This window comes from Lycium barbarum, chromosome 8 (assembly GCF_019175385.1).
Source record: "Lycium barbarum isolate Lr01 chromosome 8, ASM1917538v2, whole genome shotgun sequence".
NCBI lineage: Eukaryota > Viridiplantae > Streptophyta > Magnoliopsida > Solanales > Solanaceae > Lycium > Lycium barbarum.
In genome coordinates, this window is record NC_083344.1 from 55,308,116 (window position 1) to 55,316,895 (window position 8,780).

Consider the following 8,780-nt stretch of genomic DNA (forward strand, 5'->3'; position numbering starts at 1 on the left):
TATGTAAATAAGTATGTATACGATTACGTAACGCGCGTGCACCTCTGCAGAGGGTACGGATAACCCTGAAGCCTTGGTAGGGCCAGGTATGAGTAACCTTGAGCCTTGGTTGGCCAAGTATGTATGAAACACCGATCCTACGTGGTCGGGTGTGCTATGGAAATGCTATGTATATGATATGAGTACGAATATGATATGACTATGTATATGAATGTGAATAAGGGCATGTATACAAATACGAGCACAAATATGGTACGGGTACTATCACGGAATACGGATAATTATGTATGTACACAAATACGTATTAGCAAGGGAAAGTTCCTATGAAAGGCAAGTAAGTGCATATGACGATAATATTGCCATCTCCCATCCTATGCTATTTCTTATGTTTCTATTTATGCTTCTATATTGATATTGATCATGCTTTACATATTCAATACATTCTTCGTACTGACGTCCTTTTATTTGTGGACGCTGCGTCATGCCCGCAGATGCATAGGGAGACAGGCTTGATCCATACCTGCTTTCTCAGACACTTCACAGCAGAGCTCCATTTCATTCGGAGTCATAGATTTTGGGTACTTATGCTTTTGTGTACATAATTGTAGGCATAGCGGGGTCCTGTCCCGCTCATGTGATATGTTATACTCTCCTTAGAGGCTCGTAGTCACGTGTGTATGATTAGACGTGTCCGGCCTTGTCGGCCTATATTTTGTATATCTTTTGATAGCCTCGTCGGCTTATATACATTTGATGTGGCATAGATGTCAATGATGATTTAAAGATGTTGTCGTCCAATGGGACTAGCGTGATTAAAAAAAAAGATGTATGTTTAATCGTATGGCTCACCTAAATGTAAGTATATCTGTAAGCCAAAGGTGCCCGGGTGGGCTAGCACCGGGTGCTCGTTGCGGCCCTCTAGACATGTCGTGACAAAAGTGGTATCAGAGCAGTTCAGTCCTAGGGTGTGTCTACGAGCCGTGTCTAGTAGAGTCTTTGTTATGGGTGTGTTGCGTGCCACACTTATAAACAAGAAGCAGCGGACATTTTAGGAATAAATGACCTTCTTTCTTCATAAGAATCGTGCGATAGAGCTATGATGTAAGAAATTCTTGTCCCTTAATCGTGTGTTGTGCATTTCAGAGATGCCTAAAAAGGGAAAGGCTACAGCAGCCCAAAAGGGCAAGACGGTGGCAGAAAAGCGGGCTGAAAGAGCACCGCCACCGGTAGTAGAGAAAAGTGAGTCCCAGAGTGCGGCTCAATCTCAGTCCTCCCAGACAGTGCCTCTTACTGAGGAGCGTGAGGGAGCTTCAGCCCCAACTCCAACTCCTCCACCAGATGCTTCGGGCCAAGATGTGAAAGAGGTCATTAATTTGCTGACTCAATTGGTTGCGACCTAGACTCAGAGGCAAAGTTCAGGGCGAGGTGATAGGGCTGTTAGTGCAAGGGCCCGTGACTTCGTTACTTTAAACCATCTGGAATTATTTGCGGCAAAGCCGGAGGAGGACCCTCGGGATTTCATTGATGGTATGTTGAGGACGCTTCGATTGATACATGCTTCGGACACCGAATCAGTGAAGCTAGCGTCATATAGATTGAGAGATGTCTTGATCCAATGGTATACAGTTTGGATGGCTTCACGGGGGGCCAATGCACCTCCCCCGGTATGGAAAGAGTTTGTTGATTTTTTTCTCCGTCATTATATGCCTCCAGAAGTCCAGCGATCTAGAGCCGATAAATTCTTAAATTTGAGGCAAGGTAGCATGAGTGCTCTAGAGTACAGTCTCCACTTTAACTCCTTGGCTAGGTATGCTTCAGCCATGGTAGCGGATATGGGTGACCGGGTACACCGATTTGTTAAAGGCTTAGGGCCACATTTGATGGATAGGTGTTTGAATACGTCCCTTCAGGACGGTATGGATATTGTACGCATTCAGGCCTACGCTCAGAACTTAGAAGAAATTTTACAACAGTAGAAGAGTGAACGCGAGCAAGATCGGGGACATAACAAGAGGGCTAGATCTTCGGGTGCGATGAGCGAGTTTAGAGGTGGGCACCGGCAATAGTTTCCCAGGCATTCAGGCTATTCTATGACCAGTGCACCTCCACAGTTTTCAGGCCAGAGATTTGATAGATCTGCTCGTTCAGGGCCGAGTCTGAGTTTTTCAAGGTCCCAGTTTAGGGGTGATTCGGGTCAGGCGAAGCCACCCGTGCCACGATGTTCCCAGTGTGGGAAGTTGCATTGGGGTCAATGCCGATCAGGTTCAGATGTTTGCTATTCATGTGGCCGACCAGGATGTATCATGCGTGATTGCCCCTCAGTACATGGTAGAGGTAAGACCCAGCCATCAGGGTCGGTAGCCGGATCTTCAGCATCTGTACGCCCTACGGGGCCAGGTTCACATGCACCAGTCGGCCATGGTAGAGGCAGAGGCAGAGCTCCCAATTCTAGCGGTCCTCAGCACAGTATGTAGAATTTGGCTGGACGCCAAGACCTTGAGTCTTCTCCTGACGTGGTCACAGGTATATATTATCGGTATTCTCTCATGATGTATATGCTTTGATTGATTTGGGCTTCACATTGTCATATGTTACTCCATATATTGCTGGTCGATTTAGAGTCGAGCCGGAGTCGATCAAACCTTTTGAGGTGTCTACACCCGTGGGTGAATCGGTAATAGCTAGCCGAGTATATAGAAATTGTGTGATTGTGATTTGTGATCGTTGTACCATGATTGACTTGCATGAGCTAGAAATGGTAGATTTTGATGTCATTATGGACATGGATTGGTTGGATTCTTGCTATGCCAATGTTGATTGTAGAATGAAAATGGTTCGTTTCCAATTTTCGGGAGAACCAGTCTTAGAATGGAAAGGGAATATGGCGTCACCAAAAGGTAGGTTTATTTCCTACCTAAAGGCAAGGAAAATGATCACAAAAGGTTGTATTTATCATCTAGTGCGAGTTCAAGATATAAAAGCTGAATCGCCAACTCTTCAGTCGGTTCCCGTAGTAAATGAATTTCCGGATGTGTTCCCGGAAGAGCTTCCAGGCCTTCCTCCCGAGCGGGAGATTGACTTTGCTATTGATGTGTTGCCAGGCACTAAGCCTATATCTATTCCCCATATAGAATGGCACCCGCAAAACTTAAAGAATTTAAAGAGGAATTGAAAGACTTGCTTGAGAAAGGCTTTATTAGGCCTAGTTCATCCCCGTGGGGAGCACCCGTATTGGTTGTCCGAAAGAAATATGGCTCCTTGAGAATGTGCATTGATTATAGGCAATTGAATAAGGTGACGATTAAGAATATATATCCTCTCCCAAGGATTGATGATTTATTTGATCAATTACAAGGTGCCAAATGGTTTTCAAAAATTGATTTGAGGTCCGGGTATCATCAAGTGAGAGTTAGGGAGAAAGATATCCCTAAGACAGCCTTCAGAACAAGATATGGTCATTTTGAATTCCGGGTAATGTCATTTGGGCTAACGAACGCGCCGGCAGTATTTATGGAATTGATGAATAATATGTTCAGGCCCTTCCTGGATTTATTTGTGATCGTGTTTATCGACGACATCTTGGTGTATTCTAGATCCGAGGCAGAACATGCGGATCATTTCCGTACTTTCCTTGGACTCCTTCGAACTCGAGAGTTGTTTGCAAAGTTTTCCAAATGTGAGTTTTGGTTGAATTCGGTGGCATTTTTAGGGCATATTGTTGCAGCCGACGGTATTCGAGTGGATAGTCAAAATATTGAGGCCGTGAAGACTTGGCCAAGGCCCACAACTCCTACGGAGGTTCGTATCTTTCTGGCTTAGCAGGTTATTACAGGACGTTCATTGAAGGTTTTTCTTCTATTTCAACACCGCTCACAAAGTTGACCCAGAAATCGGTAAGGTTTCAATGGACAGATGCTAGCAAACGTAGTTTCCAAGAGTTAAAGGGTAGATTGACTTCCGCCCCAGTCTTGACACTTCCAGAGGGATTGGAAGGATATGTCATTTATTTCGATGATTCAGGTGTTGGGCTAGGCTGTGTATTGATGCAACATGGCAACGTGATTGCGTATGCTTCAAGGCAATTGCGGAAACATGAGCAGAATTATCCTACCCATGATATAGAATTGGCCGTGGTGGTTCATGCATTAAAGATATGGAGACATTATTTATATGGTGTTCACGTGGATATTTACACAGATCATAAGAGCCTTCAGTGTATCTTCAAGCAGAAAGAGTTGAATCTGCGGCAACGATGATGGTTAGAATTGCTAAACGACTATGATGTTGATATTTTGTATCACCCCGGAAAGGAAAATGTTGTGGCTGATGCTCTTAGCCGTAGATTTATGGGAAGTCTATGTGATGTAAGACAAGAGAAGAGAGAAATGGCCCATGAGCTCCAACAGTTAGCTAGCCTAGGAGTCCGAGTAGTGGACTCAGGTAGCAGCGGAGCTACTATTCAGAATTCTGCAGTCTCGTCGCTAGTAGCAGAGGTGAAGGAGCGACAATATAAGGATCCCATGCTAATGCAGTACAAAGATACACTCCCTCAGAAAGAGGAGTCATCATTTGATATTTTAGGAGACGGAGTTCTCCGATACCGAGGCAGATTATGTGTCCCTGATGTGGCAAGTTTACGCCACTAGATTTTGAGAGAAGCTCATTGTTCTCGTTATTTTGTTCACCCCGGAGCGACGAAAATGTATCATGATCTTAAGTCCATATACTGGTGGAATGGAATGAAGAAAGATATAGCGAAATTCGTAGCTCAATGTCCAAATTGTCAACAAGTGAAAATCGAACACCAAAAGCCGGGTGGATTGTTGCAAGCTATAGAAATCCCAACTTGAAAGTGGGAAGTGATTAATATGGCCGGACCTGGTCCAGCAAGCTATAGAGAAAGTCAAGCTCATACAAGATCGGTTATTAGCAGCCCAAAGTCGTCAAAAGTCCTATGCGGATAATCGTCGAAGAGACTTGGAGTTCAAAGTGAAAGATTGGGTATTCTTGAAAGTGTCGCCTATGAAGGGTGTAATGAGATTTGGCAAAAAGGGGAAGCTTAGTCCCCGGTATATTGGGCCATATGAAATTGTACGAAAGATAGGCAAAGTGGCCTATGAGTTAGACCTACCTCCAGAATTGGAGTCAGTCCATCCAGTATTTCATGTCTCGATTCTTCAAAAATGTGTTGGAGATCCCACTAGGATTGTCCCAGTAAATGATGTTCAAGTGACAGACAAGCTATCTTACGAAGGGGTACCCATTGCCATATTAGATAGGCAAGTACAGAGGCTTAGAAACAAATAAGTGGCCTCGGTTAAGGTTCTATGGAGAAGCAGTAAACGAGAAGAGATGACATGGGAAGCAGAAGCGAGTATGCGATCCAGATACCCACATTTATTTCAGCCCTTGGAAGAAGTCCAAGATGAGACGTCGAGATCATAAGGTATGCATGTTTTCCTTTTATGCTTTTTGGGTCGTGTGTGGCCAAATTTTTATGCTATTGTGTTGTGGCCTTGTGAGGCATCGATATTATGGGTTGTTGTGGTAGGATGGTAGTGCCATATTATAGGGGAAACTTTAGCGAAATTTTTATAGAATTCTCGAAGGCTTAAACATTCGAGGACGAATGTTCTTAAGGGGGGAAGAATGTTACACCTCGGAAAATCTTCCGTTGGTACGCAAGTGAATGACCTAGTGATCAGCCCGAGTGTATGATGTTTCCATGAGTAAGAAACGACATTTGATGACCCTAAATAAGATTCCAAAGGCAATTGCGATAAGAGATAGGTTATGCTCCACAATGACTAATTATAGGTTTTGGAAATGTGAAAAGTTGTAGGCTTGCATTCTGGCCAGTTGGTCGTAAAGTGAAATACGGACCGTAAAGTGGTATACGGTCCGTAAACTTCTATGTCGTATTTTGGCTTCCAAAACTTCAACTTTCTGCCAATTGATCAAATGGTTAAATACGACCCAAAATACAGACCGTAAAGTGGTTTACCGCCCGTAAACCGTGATCGTAAATCACCATGCTTCAGCCTGAGTTTCTGGTTCTGTTATGATTAAATACGACCATGAAGGACGGTCCGTAAACTGGAATACGGACCGTAAACCAAGTTTACGACCACTGTGCACTTCAAATCAGATTTTCAAGTCGTTAAATAAGGGGACTAAGGCTTATTTCATTTCACTTCTACATCACACCCCTTCTCTCTAAAACATCTATCTACATTTATTCCACAAGAATTCAAAGATATTTGGTGACCAACAACATAAAACAAGTAAATCAAGAGTAAGAAACCCATCAAAGATTATCCAAGGTCAAGAAATCCAAATGGAGATAAACTAGGGTTTTTCTCAAAGTAGAGTATTATCAACTAAAGCATGTTTCTACAACATCTAAGGTAAGATTCATGATGTTTATATGTTGTTTAAGCTATTGGAGAGTTGAAATACTTGGAGTGTAGAAGAATATGGTAAAATGGGTCATGAATGATGAATAGTGCCATTTAGAGAATTAGTTGGAATCGAATCATGATTGTTGTTATATTGTGACATGAATGGGTTATAAATGACGTTGAAAGACCATGAAATAGACATTGTATGTGAATGGACGAAATCATGTGTTATAGCCATAGATATGGGCAAATGAAAGTAAATTGAGGAATGTGGATAATGTGAATGACTAATGGCCATTGTTATGATATTGTGAATGTATTGTTGACGTTTGGGAGTTGAATTATGATGTGAAGGAAATGTTGTCCGATTTTCCCCTAGTTTTAGCCATATGTGCTAATTATCGATTCTAATGATAGTATGACTTTAATGAAGGTAGAAACGCTAACGTTGGAGGGGAACGCGCAAGTGTAGAATATTGCGACGGAAAGGTATGTAAGGCTAACCCTTCTTTCATAAGGCATGGTTCTTTGGCCAAACATCTAAATCCTCTATACGAGTATGTTGTCTTCCAAATGAATTGATCTTCCGAGCTTGTAAGCTCACGATTCTTGATACGCTACGATTGTACTAAGTTTCTCGTATTACGAGTAGGCCTATTAAGGTAGAAGTGGTGGATGACGATAGTAGTGATAATGCTATTGATGATGACTATAATGATAATAACAATGACCATTATTATAACGATGATTAAAAGTAAAGATGTTTATGAGCTATTATGTATATGTACGACTATTATAGAACCCCGAGCTTATGAAGCCGGGTATGATATGTAAATAAGTATATATACGATTACGTAACGCGCGCGCACCTCTGCAGAGGGTACGGATAACCCTGAAGCCTTGGTAGGGCCAGGTATGAGTAACCTTGAGCCTTGGTTGGCCAAGTATGTATGAAACACCGATCCTACGTGGTCGGGTGTGCTATGGAAATGCTATGTATATGATATGAGTACGAATATGATATGACTATGTATATGAATGTGAATAAGGGCATGCATACAAATACGAGCACAAATATGGTACGGGTACTATCACGGAATACGGATAATGATGTATGTACACAAATACGTATTAGCAAGGGAAAGTTCCTATGAAAGGCAAGTAAGTGCATATGACGACAATATTGCCATCTCCCATCCTATGTTATTTCTTATGTTGCTATTTATGCTTCTATATGTATATTGATCATGCTTTACATACTCAGTACATTCTTCGTACTGACGTCCTTTTGTTTGTGAACGCTGCGTCATGCCCGCAGGTGCATTGGGAGACAGGCTTAATCCATAGCTGCTTTCTCAGAGTCTTCACAGCAGAGCTCTATTTCATTCGGAGCCATAACCTTTGGGTACTTATGCTTTTGTGTACATAATTGTGGGCATAGCGGGGTTCTGTCCCGCTCATGTGATATGTTATACTCTCCTTAGAGGCTCGTAGTCACGTATGTATGATTAGACGTGTCCGGCCTTGTCGGCCTATATTTTGTATATCTTTTGATAGCCTCGTCGGCTTATATACATTTGATATGGCATAGATGTCAATGATGATTTAAAGATGTTGTCGTCCAATGGGACTAGCGTGATTAAAAAAAAAGATGTATGTTTAATCCTATGGCTCACCTAGATGTAAGTATATGTGTAAGCCAGGGGTGCCCGGGTGGGCTAGCACCGAGTGCTCATTGCGGCCCTCTAGACGGGTCATGACATAGACGGAACCTCCTGAGGTGACGAAAATAAATGGGGATATTTAGCCTTCATTTCCTCTTTCGCTTCCCAAGTCATTTCCTCAACATTATTATTTCTCCAGAGTACTTTAACAGAAACTGCATCTTTAGTTCGTAATCGACGAACCTATCTATCCAATATAGGCACTAGTATTTCCTCATATGATAGCTGCTCAGTCACCTGAATATCATCTACTGGTACGACTCTTGAAAGATCTCTTATACACTTACGGAGCATGGACACATGAAATACCGGATGTACAGACTTCAACTCAGAAGGTAGCTCTAACTCATATGCCACCTTACCCACTGTATGAATAATTTTATATGGTCCACTGTATCGAGGGCTCAACTTACCATTTTTTTCCAAATCTCATTACCCCTTTCATAGGCGAAACCTTTAGGAAAACCCAGTCGCCTGCCTCAAACTCTAACATGCGTCGCCGACTATCTATATAGGATTTCTGTCGACTCTGTGCTGTTAGTAATCTTTCCTGAATCATTTTCACCTTATCAACTGCCTGCTGGATTAAATTTGGGCCCACTAACTAGTTTTCTCCAATATCAAACCACCCTATAGGGGATCTACATCTCCGCCC